General features: G+C 38.1%; 1 long non-coding RNA gene across 1 annotated transcript in view; it reads right to left on the bottom strand.

Annotated features, from left to right (window-relative positions):
* The window catches only part of LOC121037925 (uncharacterized), a 58,974-nt gene that overhangs the window by 4,068 nt on the left and 28,630 nt on the right, over positions 1-26,276 (bottom strand). Inside the window, exon 3 of the long non-coding RNA XR_005794058.1 lies at positions 4,764-4,887. This is a non-coding gene — a long non-coding RNA (uncharacterized LOC121037925). The remainder of the gene's footprint in view (positions 1-4,763; positions 4,888-26,276) is intronic.

Here is a 26,276-nt window from a genome sequence, read left to right as displayed (position 1 = left end):
GAGTTAGGTAAAGGTAAAATGTTCTATGAAAGTCTTGCTGTCGGGTCAGGGAATAGACATCTAGATACATAAAGTGGCATCTCACCTTGTATTTGTGGAATACAATTGTATTTATGGAAAACCAAGTGTCCAGAGGGATTACTTTGAATCCTTAAGTACATTTCGTTGTATTTAGGAAGGAAATTACACGCAGAAAAGTACATAATATACATTTTATAAATAGCTAGGGTCTTTCGTACAGATTCTTTATAAAGATGCAAGTGCTTTACTTTATTTATAATTATATTTCTTCTGAATTCTTTTTTTCCCCGTTAACAAGAAGGAAAATTAATTGGCTTGTGATTTAAGCCATAATGTAACAGGAAAAAAAGTCAGCAGGATATTAAAAATTCCTAAGCCTCTCTGTGACTTTAAAGATTCATTTGATTTCCATAAAATATCTAAAATTTTGTAGCCAGATGATATGCAAAAAAGAAAAGATTGACATTATTCACGAGGCCTGGGAAGCTCCACACACAAAAAATGTGCAATTCACATAACAGAATGCACAAATTACATTTTTCACTTCATATAACAATTCCTCCCCCCCTCCCCCCGCCATCTACACCACATTTGGTCCCTTATCTTACAATTGCTTTTGTACACCCCATTCAGGCCAGTCTTCTTCCACACCCGGCTTACTTAACCCATTTTTCCCCTCATCTCCAACCAAAGGTGCCCCTTCCCACCACTTGGCTACTAAGTTCCTTAAGGGAAACTCTGAGTAATTAGAAGATATTTTTTTTAAAAATTACTTTACCAAAGGTTTATCAGTTGACCGTTTCATAAACAAGAAAAAGAGCCCATATTCAAGGCAAAGTTTATCATCACTTCCTTGCCATGTTGTTTACTTGGCTTCGGCAATTTAGAACTATAACTCACTGTGTGTAGAGGCCGGAGTCTATACAGCAAGTGCATTTCAGTGACTGTGTTTGTAGATCTTAACATCGTGTGTAAGTGGATTCCTCATATGAGAACCAATACAGTCCCCATCAAAACAAACGAAGGGCATGACTACTTTCACAGATTCTTTCTGTCTGGTCAGGAAAATGTCTGGAGATAAAACCACTGGGAGATAATTGTTTCTATGATAAGCATATGGATGGCAGCTTAACAGTGCTTTGAGAAAGAACAGATCTGTATCTCTGTGAAGCAGATATTTGACATTGATATTTTTATCAGCCACTTCCTTTCGTATTTTTCTCAAAATACACTCAGCTGCTAACATTCTAGCCAGAAAACATTCAAATGAATAGAGATAATCCTTAGGCACTTGAAGCCCACTTCAGCCACAGAACTATAGGCAGCCTAAGGTTCTGGGGGATTTTGTACACTATCAGTTCCTTTTTCAGTGGAAAAAGTAATTAAAGTACAGAAACTTGGGCCATGAAGTATAATTAATTCTATTGTGAAATTAATACATTCTCCCAGCCCTCACAGTTCAGTGACTAAAGTCAGCATCTCAGCTCATCTACTCTACACCAAAAGGGAACACTTGCTTCAGACTTTATTTAAAACATAAAGAGCAGATCTAGGCCATACGGAGAGAACTTCTATCCTGGAGGCTGTGGGAAGGGAATCCGGAAAGATGAGGATAATATAATGTCTCACTGGAGAAGGAAGAAAATCCTAATTGAATTGAAACCAATGGGGCCTGGCTTTGCATGAGCGGCATTCATGGTATTCTCCCATACAGGATTGAACTTTATCAGTACTTAGTTATCCACAGATTTTTTAAGTGGAGACATTTTATACATTACCATTTTTGTGCCATTACAAACACACATAAATACGCACAGACACACGCGCAGGGAAGTAGGGTATGGCAGGCAAATTTCAATCACGTTTCGAGATTAAAATGTTTGAATAACTGCAATCTGAAGAGCGGATACTCTCTGTTCTCATCTGTAAGTTTCTCTTGGCCACTGAGTGTGAAACTCCCACTGCAGAGCTAATAATCGGTTGAACCTCAGAGGTGAGACTGCCACAGGAGGTTGGAAGTGATGGTGGTGCCATTGTTATCACAATCCATGGACTCAAAAAACAGCGAGCCCTACCGAGCCCAATTCTCAAAGTCCTGAGAGCACACTACTCCCTTAATCATGATGGCAGGGCAAAAATCCGTCTTAAGTTTTGTGAACTGATAGCAGCTTTACATAAGTAAGACATATGTTACCACAAGTAGACTAAGACCAGCATATAGATATAGATATGCATATAGATGATACAGATATATAGATATAGATATGTATGTAGATATAAATGATACAGATATAGATATAGATAGATGATATAGATGTAGATATAGATATAGATGGTTATAGATGTGGATATAAATACAGATACAAATGGATAAAAACAAATATAGTTATATATACAGCATACATGTATAATAAAGGAACTTACATTAAATCATTGTAAAAATTGTAAGCACTCAGAAACACAGGAAAAGCAATACCAGTAAACATCCATATGCTCATTACCCAGTAAGTCAGTTATCTGGATTTTGTGCACCTCCTTCATCTACCTTTTTGTCATCTCGACCCTTGTATTTCAGTAATAGTGACACACTTTATGGAAAACATGAAATTAACTCCTGTTTACCATTTCAGGAATAGCAAAATGTAAAAATAGTAAAAGAAACAGACTAGAAAGTAATTAATAAGAGAAGAACAAGGTCATAGAACAAGAAGTCTATATAGCTGTTAATTAAATGTAACAGATGCGTGCATGCAGCCGTATTACTAAAGAAATACAAATATAAAATATATATAATAAGGTATAACATATATATGCATATAAATAAAATCAAATATAAATATTTTATATATAACATAGGGTGGGTATCTATATATAATAGGTATATAATATATGTATATATATCTATATAAGTATATTATAGGTATATATATTCTCTCTATATAACTATATTTGTATATATCAATCTGTGTCTATCAGCTATTTATCTATCTGTACTTATATATACCTATAATATGCCTATTATGTATGTGGCATACCTACTATATATATTATATATATATATATATTATGTGTATTTGGATGGATATATATTTATTATATGTAATGGACACAACACTGTGATTTATTTTCTACTAAAAAAACATTTAAAAAGCTGTAAATATTGGTTGTCTTGGGAGAAGGAATTGGAAGGTTGGAGAAGGGGGCTTTTTATTCTGTGATTTTTTTAAATTCTACACTATTTGAATTGTTGTCATGTGCAAGTATTGTTCCCATTGAAAAATAAGTAGAACCATTCTGATTTAAGATTGCTTTTGTGAAAATCCCCACTTTTCCACTTAGTAGTTGTATGACTTTGAAGCGTTTGGTACTTTCCATCTTGAGGCTTCAGTGTTCTATATGAATGGGTTATTCATTACCTACCTTACACAATTATATAATGATTGGCACAAGGTAAGAGTCAATAAATAAATGCTAGTTTTATGAGTATTTTTAAAACTATTCCTTTATCATTTGTACGTTGTATAACTCCACTCACCTATATAAATGTTTTCTCTAAATTTTATATAGTATATATTTAAACTTTTTTAATGTTTTGATTTATTTTTGAGAGAGAGAACACACGCGCACACGAATGAATGGGGGAGGGGAGGGGCAGAGAGAGAGGGAGACACAGAATCCGAAGCAGGCTCCAGGCTTTGAGCTGTCCGTACAGCCCTATGGGGGGCTCAAACTCATGAGCTGGGTGATCATGACCTGAGCGGAAGTCAGACGCTTAACGAACTGAATCACCCAGGTGCCCCTATATTATATTTATTTAAAAATCTAATGAACATTTTATTTCCATAATGTTTCTAAAATTATTTATGTGATAAAAAACATTCTGCAGTAGCTACTGGATATGGAAAGTTTTAAAGACAAACTTCATATTCTACTCTAGAAAAATCTTACCTACCATTTTATACAGGGTCATGTTTTCAAAATTTTAGAATGCTGCATTTTTTTCAGTAAAAAATGATCGTTCATATCTGACGTCAAAAATGCCTAGGTATCATTTGTTCTGTATTTATTCAACAAATAGTTTTTGATCAACTGCTGTAATACAGATAAAAAAAATAGGTTGGGACTAAGATACACATTCATCAAAGAAAAAACAAAAACAAAAACCAGAAAAACGGCCTAGCCCCTGCCTTCAAGGGGTTTGGGGTGGAAAAGGGTAATTCAGAATGTGAATCAACATAACCACTGAAATGCTATCTGAATGGTAAAATGACATCAGCACCAAAACAGTCCCTTTATTTCACAGCAGGAAGCGTATTCCTAATTAAACATAATATTCGTGGGTCATGATTGAAACTGATCTAAATATTATTAGTGGAAATCCAATAATATAACCAAGACATCTAAACCACTAGGATTCTAGTGAACTGAGAAACCATAAAATAGCTTTGACATTATTGTTATTAAAATATTGATGCACACCTTGGCCATGGGGAAACAGCTATGTTTAATAGTGTCATGAGCAATAAAAACCCCTCAGGGTAAAGAAAACAAATAGCAACTGGACCATCAAACGTTTTCTTTAGCACAATGTTATTACAATGAGTTGTAGTATCAGTTCCGCCTTGAGTTACGTCACATGACGCAAGTTGAGTATGTAGCTGCCCATCCATTACCCTGTAAATTCCCCCAATCTTGGCCCTGACAAAGTCTAAGAACTCGTCTGTCTCCCCCAGCAAACTGACCTGGTACCAGGAGAGATTTCAGGAAGCTTTTGTGGATAGTGGCACTCATTTTAGAAGACTCCAGTTGTTATAAAAATGGAGGAGAAAGATGACGCTTGATTGCCCGCATGTCTTCTTGCAGTCGCTACAAATACAATGTAGTGGTTTGGGGTTAAAAGGAGGATTGAAGCAGTGAGAAGAGCAGGATTACCCGAGAAGATAGGTTGCCTCCAACATCTGGAGGACCCACCTTCACACTCTTTGACAGACACCCCCACCATCCCAATCACTACCATCTTCTTGCATGGGCTTCCTTAAGTTTGCTAACAGTGAAGATGCATATTAGCTTGACTCTGCCCCCTGGGAATTTCGATTTAAGGAGGTTTGGGAACTCAAGACTCCTGTTGGTACCGAACGCAGCTAAGTGCATTTCGCGGTGCAATTCCACGAAACCGCCCGATGTCTGGACTTGCTATACAGTTATTTATGAGAAGGTGTTATGATGTAGGGGAGAGATGAAGGGATTATTCCAGAAATAATTATGCTTTTGTTAATAGGTTTATCTGCATGAGTTTCACTTTAATTTTTCTCTCCTCTGCCCTTTCCCAATACAAGTTTTAGGAACCGTAATCACCACGTCCCATCATTCCGAAAATATACCAGGTCAATGAGACATATGGAGGCACACACCGTCTAAAAAGGTCCCAAGAAACTGGCTCAATCTCTAACAAAGCCTCGTGTGCAACGGTATCTCCTTACACTGCCGTGGCTGCACGTTAACACGCGCGTGTGCATATGTGCACACACACCCCCTGGTAAGTCCTTAAGTCGTTCAGCAGTCTTGTTCAACAGATTAAAATTGTGTTGAACAAAAGCCCTTCTGCTGCGTTCATTTGCAAAAGGATATAATTAGTTGTTCTTTCAGTTTCCTGGATAAAGATGGCACATATAAAAAAAATAATAGGCTGTCAATACCCTAAAGGGTTAGCAGTATGAACTCAACAAAGGAATACATTTTAAGGCAACAAGAGCTTACTTTTCCCTAATATCTGGGGTATTTGGGGGCCCCATATGGCATGAAAGCATGTGTTTAAAATGCAAAGTAAGCACTTTTATATTTTATTTTTAAGTCCTAAAATGCTTCTCGTCGTAATTTTTATGTTAAAAGCAAAACCACTGTAAATAGTAAGTTTATTAAGTAGAATAACATAGAAGAATAGCTCTAAAAAATAGTCCCGAGGGTCAGTTTTGACCCACAAAATGTATATTAACTAAATTATTTTTCGGGCTTCAAATAAGGCAATCGACGAGTATCTATTGAGGATATATGATCTTTCAGTCACAGTTTTCATGTACTTTTGAAAGAAAAAAAAGGGAAAACAGTGAGACAGATTAACCACAAATTGTACATTGCACCAAAGTAATGCGGCACACATTAAATTATTATGCTACCCTTTCTTTTTTTTTTTTTTTTTTTATGATACCATTTCTACCTATTTCCCATCTATATATTACCTGGAAGCTTAAAATCAGTACTGAGTGATTCTTACCCCCTTTTGGACCACCATCAGCTTGAAGAGGTTATGAAATCTTAGTCTAGGAAGTCACAGATAGTTGGGACACAAATTTTACACAAGGCATTGCACCCCGTGTCAGGGAGTTTATCTTCGAGGCCAGCAGGAACAGCAGGTTAGGATCAGCCACCTTGACGATGAGAGACATGATATCGCTCGAGTTCTGTTCCAATTCATCCAAGCTGAGACGATATATATTAAGACAGACTTATCTTTCCATTTCTTATATTAACTGTCACCAAGGCAGAGAACACAAGCCGACAGTCCCAACTGGCACCAGTAGCTTGTATCTTGCAATTCAATTGCAGGCTTTTACTTTCAAGCATAATTTCTCTTAAAATTTCTGGGAAGGACGGGCCGCTCCTAGGATTGGGTCCTGACGTTGGCAGGAGGCACTAAGGACTGTAAAGGTGAGAAACTGATAAGCATTATACACTCGCTGGAGGACGGGGAGAATTCTAATGGCATTTTGTCAGGAAGCCAGCTCCTTCCTGTTTAAAAGGTAGTATGTTCTTATGAGCAAATAAATGATCCCTCCCACCATTCAGTTACTTAGGAAGACAACCTAAGAGGCCACCAAACCTCCTCCACAAAGCAGGGAATAGCTTTTAGAGGAAATGACTGTGCAAGCCGAAAGTAGTTCATCAAGACAATGAATGCAGATGCGAGCCCGAAGGTGGGTTGCTCAAGTGCCCAGGGTGAACTCCCAGGCTCACAAGATCTGCACTCCAGGGAGGGAAAGCTCCCCAGAGCAACAGTATCAGGAGCTCAGAGGAACATTTGTGGGAGAACTGTCATGATGTATAGAGGGTATGTAGCATGCTAGAGAAGATTCTAGAAAGAAACATGTATCTAGGGATGTGCGTATCTACTGAAGCCCTAATAGAAGCTACAATGTTAAAACTCCAAAAGACAATTGCTTTTGCTGATATAGGACGTTATTGACCTTATATAGAACTTATATAAGACCTCATTAAGGTCTTCAATAACGTCTGGGAGTATAAAGGATCCTGAAATAAAAACGTGAACTGATGTATTCTAGGATTTATCTTTATTTGAACCCAGGACAGTGCCTAACACATAGCAGGCACTCAATAAATACTTATAAACTTGGGGTACCTGAGTGGCTCAGTCAGTTAAACGTCCGACTTCCGCTCAGGTCATGATCTCGCAGTTCATGGGTTTGAGACCTATATTGGGCTCTGTGCTGACAGCTCAGAGCCTGGAGCCTACTTTAGATTCTGTGTCTTTCTTTCTATCTGCCCCTCCCCCACTCATGCTCTTTCTCTCAAAAATAAAAACACTTCAAAAATTAAAAACAAATATTTAATAAACGAAGGAATCAAACACATGCTCAGTTTCATCTTATTAGACAACTGTTAGCAATCTAACAAGAATAGATTGTTGGTAATAACTAATGTCACACTTGCACCTACCTGTAAATATTTATAGTTGGCTGTTTATTTAACCCAGTGAGCCTTTTTAACATTCATTGAGAATATGTCACACAACATAAAATTCATCATTTTTTTGTGTACTCTGGAATGTTATCTTAGTACAGTCGCTGTGTTGTGCAACCATCACTACTAACCAAATCTAGAACATTCTCATCACCAGCCCCCCCCCCCCACCCCCCCCCCCCCCAAAAAAACCAGTACCTATTAGCAGTTAGGCCAAATGCCTCTCTTCTTCCAGCACTTAGGAACCACTAGTCTACTGTTCCTGTGGACTGGCCAATTGCAGTCATTTCATTTGAAGGGAATAAATAGGACCCTTTGTGACCTTCTCTGTTTGATTCTTTCCCTTAGCATAATGTTTTCAAAGTTCATATTGTAATAGGTAACAGTGCTTCATTCCTTTTTATTACTACCCATTGCGTGGGTAGGCTACATTTGTTTATCCATTCATCAACTGGTAGACATTTTTTTTTCTACCTTTTGACTATTATGAGTACACTGCTGTGAATATTCACGCACACATTTTTTTTTTGAACCTGTTTTCACTTCTCTCAGACATGTACGTAGGACTGGAATTGCTGGGTCACATGGCAAAACTATGTATAGCCTTTTGAGGGAGTCACCAACTGTTTTCCACAGTGACTGCACCATGCCACATTACTGCTGGCAATGTATGAGGGTTCCAATTTCTCCATATCTCCACCCAATCCTGTTATGTTTGTTCTATCACAGCCATGCTAGTAGGTCCAAAGTGGTTTGTCATTGTGGTTTTAATTCGCATTCCGTAATGACTAATGACGTTGAGCATCTTTTCACGTGCTCGTGGCCATCCGTATGTCTTCCCTGGAGAACTGCCTATTCAAATACTTGCCCAGCTTTTAATTGGATTATCTCTTTATTGCTGAGTTCTAAGAGTTCTTTATATTATATATTCTGAATACTAGATCCTTACTAAATATACATTTACACTTAGTTACCCCATTTTGGTGCCTTTCACTTTCTTAGTGTTCTTTGATGCACAGAAGATTTTATTATTATTATTACTATCGTTAGTCTGATAAAAAATTAGTTTATCAGTTCCCTTACGTGGCTTGTGCTTTTGGTGTCGTATCTAAGAAACCATGGCCTGACCAGGAAGGCACACAGATTTTCACCTTTGTTTTCTTCCAGGAGGGTGTAAACTGAGACAGGGGTACGGAATGATTATTTTATAGGTGTATATCCAGGTTCCTCAGCAGTGTTTTAATTTTAATGCTTAATCATTATTGTTCTCTTGTTATGGGATGCATGATCTCACAAAAGCCCTCTGTATGTCTGCTAGGCATACTTCCCTTTTTCTTTTTCCCTCTAATAGACTCTGTCCCTCTTTCCCAGACTGTCACCCAGGAAACTCCGTTGGGCTCCTGTGGTTGGGGTCCTACTGGGACAGCCTATACAAAAGAAATGACAGGTTGTTAAAATGTATATTTTCCATCATTAAAAATGAGGCATAGCATTTGGTAGGACACGGGATTTTAGAGGAATAACATAACATTATATAGTGTCTGGCTGTGATCAGTGGGACCTGAACATCTTCCAGCTTTCAGGCAATCAGAAGAAGGGTATCCATTCTGCCCAGGCTTCAGCTGTAGCAATTCTGCTGCTCGGCCCCTACAGCCAACCAGACCAATAATGAGGTCCAAAGAAACTTGTAGGGTATTCATGGAACTTGTAAAAATTTGAAGAACCAGACCTCTTAAAAAAATGGCTCATATTATTTTTTTTTAAAAAGTAAGAGTGCCATAGTAAAGCAACAGATGTGTCCTACTGAACTATATTGTCTTACTTTTTGCTTTATTCTTGAGGGGTACACAAAAATCCAGTGTGCATTGGGAACACTATATGGAAAAAAAACAGATACCATCTGGTTGCTAACACGTCTTTTCACCTTTATTATTTGAAAAAAAAAAAAAAAAAAAAAAAAAAAAGATCTGATACCGTAGCTGCTTAAATTTTCATCCAGAAAGAGCGAGTCATTTCTAGGCTGGTGAAGTAGTTTTTGAGCTTATCTCAGTCCCCGTGAAGAAAGTAAAGCCCGGGGAAACCATGTGACTTGTCCAAGGGCGCATGGCTCGTGAGTGACTTTGACATGTCAATAGCGACTTGGGAAGACAGAGAACCTGTTTTTTCTCACTTCCCAATGCAATGCTTTCCAGTGTAAAACTGCCACCATATTTACAGGCCCTGTGGATTTTTTGGATTTTTTTCCCTCCTTATCACAAGTCTCTTGTCTAAGAAGAAAGGCAAGAAAAGCAGCTACAATTTCTTTGGAAACACACTGTTAAACTGAGTCTCATTTTTGCAAGATTGCAGATTTCTTTTGAATCAAAAATTACAGTTTCTAAAAACGGCTAGGAGTCTAAATCGTCCATATGATTTTTGTATCATGTAATATTTCAAAAAATTAAAGGGAATGGAATCAAATCTCCATACCCAAACTCCTTAGCTTTTACAAAAGCAGTTGGTCACATTTATTTATTCAAAAAGTATTTATGAGAAGCTTAATATCTGAGCATATTTACATTTTTTACAATATTTTATAATGAGTGAAATAGGCATTCAGTTTAGTAAAGCCAAGCGAACATCAGTGAGGGTATTGTCGATTGCCATGAGTATAAGATATATGATATACACATTGAATAGGCTTTTTTTGGATCATTAACCCATGGTTAATTAAAAAACTATGAAAAATAACATTTTAACAATAATGCATAATAAAATAGACATCGTTTTTTACTCATGACATTGCTTTCTGTTGCTAATGAAAAAAACCCAATTCATATATTTTTCAGTTTACATAATTTTGCTTAAAGAGGCAATGGAGCTTAGAACTTAGAGCTTAGAGTGATAGTAAATCACATTTCCAGATATGCAGAGTATCTTTCTAAAATTAATCGTACATAGAATGTTCACATTTTACATGAAGTCTGCATACCCAGAATTAAGTTTATTTATTTATTTATTTTGAGAGAGGTGGAGTGTGTGCATGCATGTGAGCAGGGAGGGACAGAGAGAGAGGGAGAGAGAGAATCCCAAGCAAGCTCCGTGCTGTCAGCACACAGACTGATGCAGGGCTCGATCTCACAAACTGTGAGATCGTGACCTGAGCCGAAATCCAAGAGTGGGACACTTAACCAACTGAGCCACCCAGGCACCCCCAGAATTATTCTAAATTCATAAGCCAAGACTAATTCTGATAAAGGATGATCAACATAACCATTTAACGGTTGAAATGATGTCATAGAGCATCAAGAGTACACCTGTTTTGTAGTTCACCTGGTCCACAAGCCATGAAATCACACAAATCTTGACACATTTTTAATTCAAAAGAATTGCATTTTTATAGACTGCAAGCGGAATGAAAAATCTATTATTTTTTTGTCATATCATTTTGTGTCTTTAAATACACGTAAGGGGTGCCTGGGCAGCTCAGTTGGTTAAGAGATTGACTCTTGATCTCAGCTCAGGTCATGATCTCAAGGTCTGTGGGATCGAGCCCTGCGTGGGGCTCTTGCTTAGGATTCTCTGTCTCTTTCTGTCTCTCTCTCTGCCCCTTTCTTGTTTACATGCCTGCACTGTCTCTCTGTCTCTCTCTCAGAATAAATAAATAAGTAAAAAATACATACATACATACATACATACATACGAACTATGGACTCACCTTAAATCCACACTAGCACTTTCAGCTATGGTCTGTGGGAGAAGCCATGCCCTCGCCAAAACAAAGCAGCAGCCTAAGAACACTGGGGCGTAGGTCACCAACTGGGATGCAGCTCCTTGGAAATATGTTGGTCCAGTGGCCTCTTTTCCAGGCGATGGCTTCCTGCTTCTCAGGCTTAAAACTCGACTTGCTGTGGAAACCAGAGATACTGGTTTCTTGGTGGACACACCCCACCAAAGCTCCAATGATGCAAATATGTTCGGTTACAATGAGAAATCAGTCTGCCAAGAAGGCAAAGTGTCCGCATCAGCTGGTCAGTTCAGCTGCTCCACGTTTAAATATCTATTTGAGCCACTAATCTACGGTCTAGCAAAACATCATTTATTATTTGGCAGTCCACAATTAATTCACACGTTAAACAGATGTCAAAACGTCTGCCCCATCTAACTCATGATACTTCCGTAAAGGTAAAAGATTAACCATATTGAAATATGTGTAATCCTTCAAAAAAGTTATTAAACTAAAAATAAAAAGTAAAGGGCCCTACACTGTAAGTAAAAAGAAAAGAAATTTTACAAAGAAAAAGAGACTCTGTCCCTATGAAAAAAGATGTCTCCTTTCTTTATTTCCCTCTATTCCATGATATTCAAGTTTTTTTTTTTAATCTTGAGGTTTTTTTTTTTCAGCTCAAGATATTAAGATGAAATAGCATCATTTTCATTATCATATCTCATTACTGACACTAGATTAAACTTTTTCTTTCGGATCTATGATACCTCTGTATTTTAGCGAATCCACACGTAGTACCTATAATCTGATGGATAGTTCAGAAAAAATATTTTATTTTATTTTATTTTTTTTTTTCAACGTTTATTTATTTTTGGGACAGAGAGAGACAGAGCATGAACGGGGGAGGGGCAGAGAGAGAGGGAGACACAGAATCGGAAACAGGCTCCAGGCTCTGAGCCATCAGCCCAGAGCCTGACGCGGGGCTCGAACTCGCGGACCGCGAGATCGTGACCTGGCTGAAGTCGGACGCTTAACCGACTGCGCCACCCAGGCGCCCCCAGAAAAAATATTTTAACCAAAATTAGAGGATTATTAAAGCAAGAACTGCAAGTGAAACTAACTCAATCTATTGGTTAGAATAGCTAGTACCTATTTAAGGTAACATTAAAAGGGGCTAGTGGGAGGAAGCCTATTTTGCTGTGCCAGTGGAGGAAGGCAAGGCGGGGAAGAGTCAGACCCTGGGGTAGGGCTAGCACCGTGATTAACAGCAGATGCATGGAAGTCAAACAGATCTGGATTCAAATCCTGGTCTGACTTAGTAGTACCCAGGTGACTTGAAAAACTTATTTCACATTTTTCTTTATATCATGGGTGTTACCCTTCACAGATTTTATTTTTTTAACTTTATTTTTAATCGAAGCATTACATACCTATTGCAAAGCAGTAAATGCAGTAATGTGATCAGTACACAGACTGACAAATAGACAGAGTCCAGCACCCCAGGCTTCCTTATGCTCCTTCCAGGTCGTTACTCCACAACCACGCCCATTCCCACGCCCCCTGCCACCATTGCATAGTTTTTTTCTGTCCTTAAGCTCCATTTGAGCGCTCACTAATGTTTCTAGCTCCACTCATCAGACTTGATCTTCTCAGTAATATCAGAAATCCTGATGTCAAACACTTTTCCCTCAAAATCCCACCATCAGTTTCCAAAATTGTCTACCTTCCTCTTTCCTTCTGACCAAGTCTTCTTTTTATGGATTATGGTCTTCTCTCCACACTTAAATGTTGAAAATCACAAAGGCTCTCGTCTCGCCACTATCCTTGCCCTTATCCTGTAGTGTGCTCCAGTACCTTCCTTTCTTCCTTGCCTTCTCTTCATATTCTCTAAAATTGCTCCTTTCCTCCCATCCTCAATGTCAGTGAGGGAACAACTGTCAGTTTCTTCTCTCTCCTGTGAAACCTTGGAATCAACCTGGATGACTTTGCTACCCCCCGCACTTCCTCCTGTCGTCAGTTACCGATGCTTTGGAGTCAGTTTAGCAGACACATTTCCATCTCTTGCACTCATTCTCTTTTAAAATATTCCCTGCTGGGGCGCCTGGGTGGCTCAGTTGGTTAACTGTCTGACTCTTGGTTTCGGCTCAGGTCATGATCTCACGGTTTGTGAGTTCAAGCCCCGCATCGGGCTCTGCGCTGGTAGTGCAGAACCTGCTTGGGATTCTCTCTGCCCTTTCTCTCTGCTCCTTTCCCACTTGTGCTCTCTCTCTCTCTCTCAAGTAAACATCATTATTATTATTATTTTTAATTTACTGCTGCTGCCAAAATCAGCTCAGGCTCTTTGCCTTCCTAGCTTCCTCAGTGATCCATTCCCCATAGGGTGTCAAAATGAGCTTAACTAAAATGTATGTTGAAACACATAGTTCGTCTCAAAACCTTCCAATGTGTCTCCATCACCCACCACCACAGAAAAGATTTTAAAAATTCTTTTAAATAAATGTAGATGTATAGACATATAACCTTTCTTCCAGATCACTTAATTTTGCACATTGAATGGGATGTCCCACATCCTTCCTTCTCTGTGCATTCGTTCATGGTGCCACTGCCTCCTTGTCCTGGAAAATGCCTAACCTCTTCTCTGCAAGAGTTCTACCTGCACATATCCTTTGAAACCCAATTCGTCTATTTTATAAAATCTTGTTTGTCCACCTATGTAGAACTAGTCATTCCCTTCTTAGTGTCTCTATTATATCTCTATGTGTCTGTCCTAATGGTTTATTCCAATTATCGTATGCCCTGATATCCTTAAGAGTGGCAAATACAGTGCATGTAACTCTACAGGGCTAATACAATTTGGCATATAATACATAGAAATACATTTTATGTGAACAAAACCACATCTTCCCCAATTTAGTTAACAATAATTGAATTCTTACTTTATGCATACCACCCCATTAGAAGTTGAAGAGGTCTATAACTGAGTAATTCTTCCTCCCCAAGAGCTTGCAGTCCATAAGGCGGCTTGGCAACACCATTTCTGCTAGGATGTATGCTACCTAAAGGCAAGTATGGTCTCTGTCACTTTCCAGGACATCTCATTTTCTTGAGTACCTGTCACATGCTTGTCTAGAGACAGTGAATTTACCCAGGAGGGTTTAGGGGAATGAGAAAATGGCCTGGTGGAAGAAGTGACATTCAAATTGAGCCTTGACAAAATACAGGGTCTTGGCTTTGGTGACTTTCTTCTTTTCTGGCAAGAGCCCTCAAGTTCCTTGGGAAACTACTCTTCTATCCTGGGATGGTTTGGGAGGCTGCCAAGCAGGACACTCACCCTGCCCTGGACAAGCAGGGTCATTAGGGGTCTCCTTCCCAGTATCTGCCCCTTAAATGGAAGGATACAAGGAAGGAAAACATCCTTACATGGTTCATCCCCGGGGATGTGCCTAAACGTGATGGCAGCTGAGACCTTGTACAGAGAGGTCTGGGTTAGTCTTTCCCCTGTCCTTTCTGATGTAGAATCTGTAGCTGTTTCTTTGATTCTCTGAGCTACCCCTCATCCTTAACACATTAACTTTTTTTTTGCTTGTATCAGGCAGGTGCAGTTGGTTTCTTTTATTAGTAGCTAAAGGACACTTACTGGTGTAATAATTAATGTACCAAGAGCTTCATTTTGCTTTGTTGTATTTACATAAAGAGTGTATTTCATGGACTACATCACAGCTGGAAAAACATGAGGGCAGCATGGGGGAAACATACTTGCACACAGTTTCCCAGCAACCAACTTATCCATAACTGAGTTCCAGGTAGTCTTTGCACAGTTTTGCTGTGGAATGCTGGACAATTCACTGAGCCTTTCCAAAATTTAGTTCCATAAAAGCTAACATTCTTCACTTGTGTTATATTTTATGACTCGCTATCTATCATTAGCATGAGTCTATGTTCTTTATTGGGGGAATGGCTGTAATGGCTTTGATAGTGTTCTTGGGATGTGCTAGTGTGAAATCCAGTCCCGTTAAGCCATGCTTTGCACGTGCCAATTTACTTTGTGCAGAGAAAGTGAGAGTACTGACGAGAAATCCCTTTACTGACGTATGCCTTTCACTGGTGAAAAGAGAAAGAAGCTACCCATGAAACAGTCCTTTTTTTTTTTTTCTTTAATGCTTCTGTTCTTTCTGGTATGCTTTTAAATAAAATACAGAAAATCTTCAAAGTAATAAAATCATGTCAATTAGGTGGACGAATAAAGTATGTGTTAGTCTATAACAGTAGTGTATCTAAGATTTCAGAAGTAAAAAAAAAAAAAACAAAAAAACACGTTACACAGGATCAGGGAAACTAGTTTCCACATAAATATTCCTTGGTCTTCATTTTTCCATCTGGAAAATAAAAACTAATAACCATGTGATTTTAATCAAAAGACTATCTGAGTCAGGGTAGGAAATCTCCAAGTGTTCCTTTCAGCTGATTCCTGGGAGTGGATAAAGTGACTGGGGTCCAAGGCATGGTTGAGCAGGCAACTTTCCATCTGCTTCTGCTCTACTCTACGCAAAATAGAAATGATGTTTATGAATATGTTTCTACATTCAAACTGAGTAGGAGGCCATCAAAGATTAGTCTTTGTAGTCAAATTGTGTGTTAGCACATTCATTCTCCAGTTCCTTAGAGAAGCCTATGGCCTCAATACTGAAAATCATTAAGTTAGTTTTCCATCTTCAAGTACAGAAAACGAATCTTTCATAATCACTTGGAAGGTCATCTTATAAAGACTTTAAAGGAGGGGATCCCTTGGACACTATCCTGACAGTCAGAATACATTTTTATATGTAATCCAAAGCCCTTCCACTTTAGCCAAAGCCCGTATCTTCTCATTATAATATCCCAAAGTAAAAACTTACATCATCTGTGAAATAGCATGAGAAAAACATTCATTTATTTCATCTTTGGAATTAAATAATTCGGGAGTTAATAACACTGGAATTAAAATAAGTAAGAATAGGTCAGATTCCTTAAATCCTTAAAGCTGGCATCTTACAGCTATCCTAGTCCATAAAATAAAACTTCATCTTGGCTGACATTAAATATATATGAAAATTATATTGGATTTTAAACAGAAGATTTAATTTCTGTCTTGGTCACTTATTAGTTAAAAAATCTTAAATGACTTAACCTCTCTGGATCTCTCAGCTCTCATTTATAAAATATGGGTAGGAATAATTATACCATGGGTTTGTTAAATGACTTAAAGAAGATAATATGCATAATAATACAATGGGTTGCTCTCTAACTAACTATTATTGTTATTAAGGACAGAATATGGAAATTGATATTGAAAGTGAGGAACATCTCTCAACAACTGACCAGAATAATCAATGGTATTTTGAGATTTTCAAGTAATTGATATTAAAATTACAGCAGTTTCATTGAGCATTTTTATAAACTATGAATAGATTCAAATGAAATCATTATGAATACACTCATATTATACTGTAAAATGCAATCATATGGCAGGAATTTATGAATGTAAGTGCTTGAAAATAAAACTATCAGCATACACACTTTAGCTAAGGCATGCTGCACACTGCACAAATAAACAATATTTCTCTAAGGAAAATCTGAGACTCAGAACTTGGCAGGCATTGTTGAATCATGGCCTTTTGTCAATTATGCACTTATAGAAATCATAATTGTAAATTACACCCTACCCCGTGGAGTTAAAAATTTTTAAAAAGAGAATAGCCATCAGCTGAGACAGCAAAGTCACATTTCTATTTTTAACGCTTTGAATTTCAATGAATATTTTCGTGACTATGTAATCTTAGGAAGAGAAACTTGTCTCTATGGCAGGGTGAGATATGGCGGAGGCTGGCCTCAAATAGTGTGTTATACTATTTTCTCTAAACACTATTGTAATGTTAAGATTAAATTGGAAAATAAGGAAACACAGAAAGGTTGTAGAAGTTCCGTGTGAGCCTAACAAATATATCAAATGATTCCTGAACGATGTGGTCACATGAGAAGAAGATATGTATCTGCATTCTCTTTTGGGAGTGAAAGCATTATGTCTCCATGACTAGATAACCACGCCACACAAGAAAGCACCATATTCGATGACTTTGCTGAGGAAACTTTGAAAATTGTCATGAAAAACAAGTTTGAAGGCTCTTCTGAAATTTTTAAGGGTCATTGTAAAGGAACGTAGGAAGAATTGGAACCAAGCATAAAACAATCCAGGGTACCAGTCAACAATTTCTCCTTCTTTGGCCACTTTCCCTCCATCGCCCCAGAAATGGTTCTGTTACTTGTAAACTTAGGACTTGACAAGTCAGACAGGGCAGAATTTTTCATCCTTGACAGTCAGCTCATATTATAATTCCACCTAAACATGTTGACACTGGATTACTGAGAATCTGTAAGGACCAGATTGTAATACCATATTCATCAATTAAATCCAATTAGGGTACTTAGTCACAAAATTTAATGGCATAGAATTTATATGAGATAATGAATCTGAAAAAAAGGAAATTATGGAAAGCTTAAAAACAGGGAAGAATTGTACCACTAACAGTAATATATTTCATATTTTTATATAAAAATAAAATATAGGTAAAATAGTTCAAAATGCTATACTTACCATTGCCATATAGTAACATATGTCACACTTTTGTAAAAAGCATTAGTACAAAATAGATGAATCATTATCACACGTAGCTTACTATGTAGTGCTATCACAAACCTACTGGTACAGAAAAGAATAAAGAATGAAAATTTCCTAGCACAATATGTTTTACAGAAGAGACACTCAGTAAGAGGTGGGTGTCAATCTCTTTCTTCCCTGAGAATTAGCAGAGCTAGGCAAATTAGAAAAAGTCAATTCATTTTTATAATCCTCACTTTATCAGGACGTTTGATGTTCCTAGGAGATCTCTACCTTTCCCTTTCTCTGTTTCTGTGTGTGTGGGGGTGGCTGTGTTTTGGGTGGTTGTAATTACTTGGAAAACCCTGTAAAATTTATATTCCCATTATTAATTGAAGACTTGTTTCTTCAGTTAGCCGAAACAAATACTTACTACATTTGTTGAGTACCAATCATTTATCAGTGCTTGGTTAAGGTTTAAGTACACAGATAGAATAAATCCCTTATGGGAGCATAGAGTTTCGTGGTAAAAATCTTGGACACAGATTATTTCAATACAATGGGACAGTTACTTAGGAGGGGTGTGCCAGGTGTTAACTGTTTATTTCGGGATATTTATCTGTCTCTGGCTAAACTAATTCAAACTCCTTTGTGCCACATCGTATCACAATCATTTCTTCCTTCATGGAGATATCAGAGCTACTTTTCTCAGTAAGATACGTCTGCTTCATAGAGGCTTTATATGATATAATACTTAGAACACAAATGATACAACGTAATTAATAATATCTGAAATGTAATCTACATGTGTTTTTAATCCAGTTGTAATGTGGGTTCTTACAAAGTTTGGGTTACTTTTTGGGGAGCCTGGGTGGCTCAGTCAGTTAAGCGTCTGACTTCAGCTCAGGTCATGATCTCATGGTTCATGAGTTCGAGCCCTGCATCTGGCTCTGTGCTGACAGTTCAGAGCCTGGAGCCTGCTTCAGATTCTGTGTCTCCCTCTCTCTCTGCTCCTCCCCCACTCACTCTCTGTCTCTCTCCCAAAAAAGAAATCGACATTAAAAAAATAAAAAAAAAAAAAAAAACAAAACCCAAAGTTCTGGCCCTTTAAACAATGCATTGACTTTATGAATCAATTACTTATTAGCAGAGCAATCTCTATATTTTCATCACTTCATATCTTGATGGTGATGGGGTGTGTATATGTATGCATACATCTCTTTTAAGAGATATGCAAAATGTGGAAAGAGTTGCAAATTAAGTGTATTTATAATATTTTTCATTGCTCTTTCCCTCTGCTGTTAAATCTATAATAACACATAGTATATATGCTTTGTGGTTTAATGATGTCAGCAGATGTAAGTATGTATCAAATTGAATTTTTTCCAAAACTGATGAGAGACATATTAAAAATTCAAATATGCCTTCCCTTCAATTATCTGAAGCCCCAAAGGCTGAAAAATTTGACAGGGAAAAATGGCCTTCCCCCTGAAGTATGGACAAAGAACGATATATTTGTTCAATGTTTCTAGATTCTGTAGTAATGAAAGACACTTTACAAAGGTTTCCAAGGTCAAGTGTTAAGTAAAACAAAGGTAAAGCAATAAACTCAGTTGGAGTTTTGTCAAGTCGGTGGCGGATAGCTGCAATTTCACCATTTAGTCCTAAAGGAAAGGCTGTAAGAGCAAGAAACTTACCTTATTTTCTTGTAAAACCTAACTGTTCAATCAAGGAAGGTCAATTTTCACCCAAAAGAGTATCTGTTTAGTACAATGCAGTTAAATACATCGTATGTGTATACGGGGCTCATCCTGCCACCTGTCTTCATTCTCTTCCCAAAGAGCTAAGTAGCTATCAGGTTAGGTCTAAGACATGTATTATAGTTAGAAAAAAACCACTGCAATAATCAAATCATAGTGGCTATTTATATTTGCTCCTTTGCTATTGTTTGCGTTTTATCTGTGGATCCATTAAGTCAACACTTTGAAGGCAGAGCAAGAAATAATGTATTTAGAACATGGGTAGCACACGCACGATCATTTTGAGCTCATTACTAAGGCATCAGAGTGACCTCCAAAGGTCCCTAGAACACTGAGATTCCCAAATACCACTCCTGTATAGTTTTGTCTAGGTTATCTCTTCCTCCCGCAACGTGAAAAGTTTTCCTTGGCTTTAACTATAGAAGAATTATGTTTTTCAAAGTTTAGAGATAAGCACTTGGATTCTGCTACATTAACGTGTGCAGCCACAGATACGACGACAGTACTCAAAAGCCCTTTCCTTCTCCATGTAAGTAAACCATATCCCTTCCATGGGGCTGGGATGACATTGCTTTAAATAATGTCTAAAACACTTTGGGCAGGGTCTGGTAAATAGTGTGCATCATCAGTGTTACAAGATTATTTTGGTTAGAGTGTTCTCTCATGACTTCTTAGTTATCAGAGAACATCTACGTGGCAGGAGACATTTAGGTTTCAAACGATCCTGCTCTAGAATAGAAGCTGGAAAACTATGGCCCATAGATGCCATTTGCTCTTGTAAGCCCTGTGAGCTAAGAATGGTTTCACATTTAAAAAAAAAAAAACTTTTAAAAGTTTATTTATTTTGAGAGAATGAGAGACAGAGAGTGGGGAAGGGGCAGAGAGAGAGACGGAGGGGAAAACCCAAGCAGGCTCCGGGCTGTCAGCGCAGAACCCGATGCGGGTCTCAATCCCATAAATTGTGAGATCATGACCTGAGCCAAAATCGACAGTCGAGTCAGATGGTCATCCAACTGATGCCCCTTACATTTTGGAATAGTTGAGAAAGCAAACAAGTAATACTGAGAAAACAAACAAGTAAAACCAGCAAAGCAAACTATCGTGACAGGTGAACGCTATATGAAATTTGAATTTCATATAATGTCTATCAATAAATATGTATGCACAAATAGACACAGGATAATGAAATACACCATCCATAAGTAAACTTTTAGTAAAACACAGCCCACCCTTTGGTTTACTACTGCCCGTGTACTCTTTTACGCTACAACAGAGAGCTGAGTAAAGAAAGAACCCTTATGGCCCACAAAGCTAAAATGTTTACATCTGGCCCTTTCAGAAAAGGTTTGCCCCAGAAAAGTTATAAAGCTTGTGAATCACCTGAGGCAGTTCTGTAAGCTTGTTATGAAAAGCGAGGTTTGAAGTAAATGATTCATCTGAGACCTTCTGAGCTGGTACTAAAAAGCAGAGCCATTGGAATGATAAACCAGATGATGTCTCCCCATTACTTACTAAGCTCCGTGATCTTGACGAAAGTACCCATTTCTATGTCATTCTTCTTCATCATCTATCTTAAGTGAGTACAGTGTGTTTTGAAAATTCAATGTCATTGCCAACATGAAGTTTTCTTAGCCCAATAACTGGCATGCAGTTGATGCTTAATAAAAGTTGGGGGAAGGGAGAGTACAATAATCCTACACCATAGAAACATGGAATATCACAACTGGAAGGTTTAACCCCTCATTTCCTAGAACCAGGAATTTTAGGATGGTTAGAAATTTTAGCACTGTCATTTGGACTCCCGAAGAATGTTCTGTGAAAGATACTGATATCATCAGCCCACGTTCGGGTGACTCCTGTTAGAAGCATCCATGGTTGGAGTTTTTCTCCTAATGTTTGCATATAAAAGCAAAGGCAAAAAAAAAAAAATAACATTCATTGTACTATAATTTTTGTAGGTTTTGTAATGTTAATATTATAAAATATTTTTTACAGTGTCAAAAATTTTACTGTGTAATCCAGAAATCATCAGATTATTTCAAATATTTTGAAGCTACAACAAAGACTGTTATTTGTTATTTATTACTGTTTATGGCAGGCTAGGTTCAAATTCAAGGAAACATAAATGTCAGAAATGCTATTCATGAATTCTAATGAATGAAGTACATTCACTCCATCCTCTGAATATACTCCATCTCTATTTTTTCAATATATCCAATAAATTAGTTTATATTATTCACCACATGCCTGTATAATAAACATACTAGAGTAAATAACTTATGAGATTAAATTTATTACATTCATTTTTAGATCAAGGATAAGATTATGGTTTTCACAACAGAATTTGGTTTTAGGACGCAGATTTGTAAGAAACTCATTTCTTTAAATAATGTTTGCTGATGATTAATCATTTTTGTTTCTAAAAGTGTTTATTATTATTATTATTATTATTATTATTATTATTTTGAGAGAGAGAGTGTGTGAGTGGAGGAGGGGCATAGAGAAAGAGGAGAGAGAGGGAATCCCAAGTGGGTTCCGTGCTGCTAGCTCAGAGCCCAATGTGGGGCTCAAACCCACAACACCATGAGATCATGACCTGGGCCAAAACCAAAGGTCTGATGCTTGACCAATTGAGCCACACAGGTCCCTGCCTAGAAGTCGTCTTTATAAATTGATCAAAACTAAAATTCATGGGACAAAATGAGTTTTAAATGAACATAAGACGCTAACTGGAAAATTTTATTGTCTATTCTATATTGCCGATATTTCAACCAAATCCACTGGTTCTAAAGATAGCTACAAATGCACAGGAAGAATCCAAAGATCGGTATGAAAGTACAAACAACCGAATATAATAATAACGAGCTATTTTTTAACGAAGATTTAGCAAAAGTTGTAACAAGATTGAGCTTCTGATACTGTAGAACTTGGATCTGTAAGGAATTTTTTTCAGCTGTGCATGACTTTTAATCTCTCTCTATTCCAATGCATATCGGTACTTTATTTACTCATTCTTAACCATCAAACTGTAATTGAAAGTATTTTTCTGGATTTTAGAGTTCAATGATTTAAATTTTAGCTTCTAGCAAAAAGGCTTGAGTTGCAGCCCATGTAGTTGGTAAAACTATATCCTGGGATTTTCTAAGGAAAATGTCATCCTAGAAGTTCGTGAATTTAATTTGGAACCACCTGCTGAGATCCTAGTGGAATATTTGATAATTCAGAATCCATTTCTCCTATTTTTAAGACGATCAGGAAAGGAAGAAGAAACTTCATCATAAAGTTTCTTTCTGATTCTTCTCCCATAGCAAATAGATCTAAAAGGAGTCGTGGGGTGACTATCTGGAAGAAATGTTAGAATTTAAGGCACCATATTAAAAACATACGTCTAGCAGAATTCCCTTTCCAAGTTTATCCAAAAGGCTCTGAGGTTACGAAAAAATATCAAATAAATAAAGGTATGTGTCGGATTTTTGGAAGGAAAATGGTATCCTCCGTGGACACATTTTGGCAAATTTGTTAAACTAAGTGTATTTATCCCAGATCCAGGGAATCTTGCTTTCCCCTAACTTAAGCTCATTACCCTAATTTCAGTTGTGTCTTTTTCTCATAGGGATTCTCAAGATATATAGAACTGAGCTACCATAAAAGATCGGCATAGGATGAGAGTCAACGTCTTTATAAGGCAGAACGGTGGCACAATCTTTGGCAAGGACCTACCATGTGCTTTTTATATTACGGTTTCCCTCATTCCTCATGTGTCACTCCAAAAATTTTACGAGCATATTACTTAGGCTATCAAAACATATCCTCAGTCAAGATATAAATTTTCACAGGATGGCCATATATTTCGAAGGTCTCCTTATTGATCCATGAGCACGTGTCCAGATGTTTAGCATATCTACTTCTTTACCGGGGAGAATAATGTATCAACTGCTGGAAAACTTCTTGTTCCCTAGTCGGTGTGTGTTTGGCCTGCCTCTTTCTCCCACTGTGCAGACAGATTATTCTGCTCTGATGCCTGCTCTGCTGTCACAAGAGTTGAAATAAGACGTGACACATGAGACAGAAGAGAAGACATACCTGGAAGGAGAGCATCCAAGATAATTCAGAAAATAAACTCCAACCAAATCCTGCTCTGGTCTTCGAATCACATGCTGTGAATGTCTGGGGAAGCTATTGTGGGCTTGTTTTGTCTACGTCAATTTACAGCGAATACAAAATTTATTGGAAACTGAGAAGCAGTGTGGTTTTGAGCCCCTCTTTACCTATTTCATTTTGTCTTATTCCGCTTCAAGACTTTCAAGAGCCGACAGACTCAAAATTACTCAGTTTCATAAATCTATTCTAGTTTTCCAAGCTATCTTCAGATTTGGGGATTACAGTTAAAAACTAAATAAGAAAAAAAAAAAAGCAGGGGTGCCTGGGTGGCTCAGCCAGTTAAGCACCTGACTTTGGCTCAGCTCCTGATCTCACAGTTTGTGAGTTTGAGCCCCGCATCGGGCTCTGTGCTGACAGCTCAGAACCTGGAGCCTGTTCGGATTCTGTGTCCCCCTCTCACTCTGCCCCTCCCCCACTCACGCTCTGTCTGTCTCTCAAAAATAAACAAACATTTAAACAAAAGAAAAAAAAAGGCAAAAAGATCAAAAGAAAACAACAACTATCAATCATGTATTAATTGGATTGATTTGATCAAGTGCTCACCATGCACTTAGTTTTCGATTAAGTAGAGTGGTACAAACAAAAGTTAATTAACATTTTTGTGATGTCACAGGCCTCAGAATTCACTTAAGAGTCAAAATGGAGGCGCCTGGGTGGCTCAGTCGGTTAAGCATCCAACTCTTGATTTCGGCTCAGATCATGATCTCATGGTTCGTGAGTTCAAGCCCCACATCGGGTTCTGTGCTGACAGCACAGAGCCTGCTTGGGATTCTCTGTCTCCCCCTCGCTGTGTCCCTCCCCTGGTCATGCTCTTTCCTCTTTCAGAATAAATAAATAAACTTCAAAAGAAAAAAAGGGTCAAAAGGAACATAAAGGATAACTACAGTAAATAGCACATGATTCATCTTTCAGCTAACGTCACTTCTCCCTCCTTACTAATAGCTGGGTCATAGACTACATACATAAAGCAGGACCTCGTTGGGTCACTGGTAAACCACTGCTTTCCTAGCCTAAGTACAGTTATATTTAGCAGCAATTCATGCCCAAATATGGTGTTCCTGATTCATCTTTGGTCCCTGGCCTTAAGGCATATTATCTCATTTATAAAATCTCATTCATTTTCCCTTCCAGCCAGGCATATTTATTTTCAATTTGGCAAAGCTGGTGTGAGAACTGCAACCTACTTTATGCAAAAGGAAACACTTGACCAGCCCACATTGAATAGATTATAATAACTTGCTCATCTTTCCCATCAAGATGTTCAATACAGGTTATTAAGAACATACATCACATTTTAAAAACTCCTCACAAGGTGCTAGACAAGAAATCTGGCTACTCAAAAATAATTTAGGCACGAAGTAGGACAACACCCTTTTCTTCAGCATTCATACCTATTCTGGTATGCCCAAATTTGGAAGCAGCTCCAAGTGAACGCTTGAATAAACGTAACGTTTGCAATGCACCACATAACAGAATGCTAACGTTATACCATTGGGTGTCTGTTACATAACAACTTTCAAAAGTATCAGTGATTATTAACAGACTCACTAGATGTTTATAATCTCCCTCATTGTGCGAGCAGCCCTCTCGTCACGCTAATTCACTCAGCCGCACATTTGATGGTGTTTTCAAAACCAAACTCCTCTACAACCCTTCTGTGCCATGTCTTTTCTGAACCAGGGCCTTCTCCATTGAGTATGGCCATTCTGCAGGGGTCTTCTAAAGATCCACCTCGGGCTGTCTCTACACCAATGGTCTCAGACCCAACAATCCTCCCGTCCAAGGAAGAGGATCAGAAGAAGGGCCAGCCTCACGTGTGACATCCGGGAGCTCACAGGCCCTGGTGAAGGTGTGGCTGATACCCAGCTCCTGCTAATTTTTCCCACGTAGAACCGAAGAGTCTGTTCTTTGCGAGGGTCTTTGCAAACTTGTTTGTTGTGAATCCCCAGGCCTTTTTTTTATTAATTTTTTTTTCAACGTTTATTTATTTTTGGGACAGAGAGAGACAGAGCATGAATGGGGGAGGGGCAGAGAGAGGGAGACACAGAATCGGAAACAGGCTCCAGGCTCCGAGCCATCAGCCCAGAGCCTGACGTGGGGCTCGAACTCACGGACCGCAAGATCGTGACCTGGCTGAAGTCAGACGCTTAACCGACTGCGCCACCCAGGCGCCCCCCCCAGGCCTTTTTAAGTTAAGTCCTGGCATTTGATTCTCCTTCCCACCGCCCCCCCCCCCTTA

The sequence above is a fragment of the Herpailurus yagouaroundi genome, unplaced genomic scaffold, assembly GCF_014898765.1.
Source record: "Herpailurus yagouaroundi ecotype Mexico unplaced genomic scaffold, PumYag 164, whole genome shotgun sequence".
NCBI classification, from domain to species: Eukaryota; Metazoa; Chordata; class Mammalia; order Carnivora; family Felidae; genus Herpailurus; species Herpailurus yagouaroundi.
This window is presented reverse-complemented; position numbering and strand designations above follow the sequence as displayed.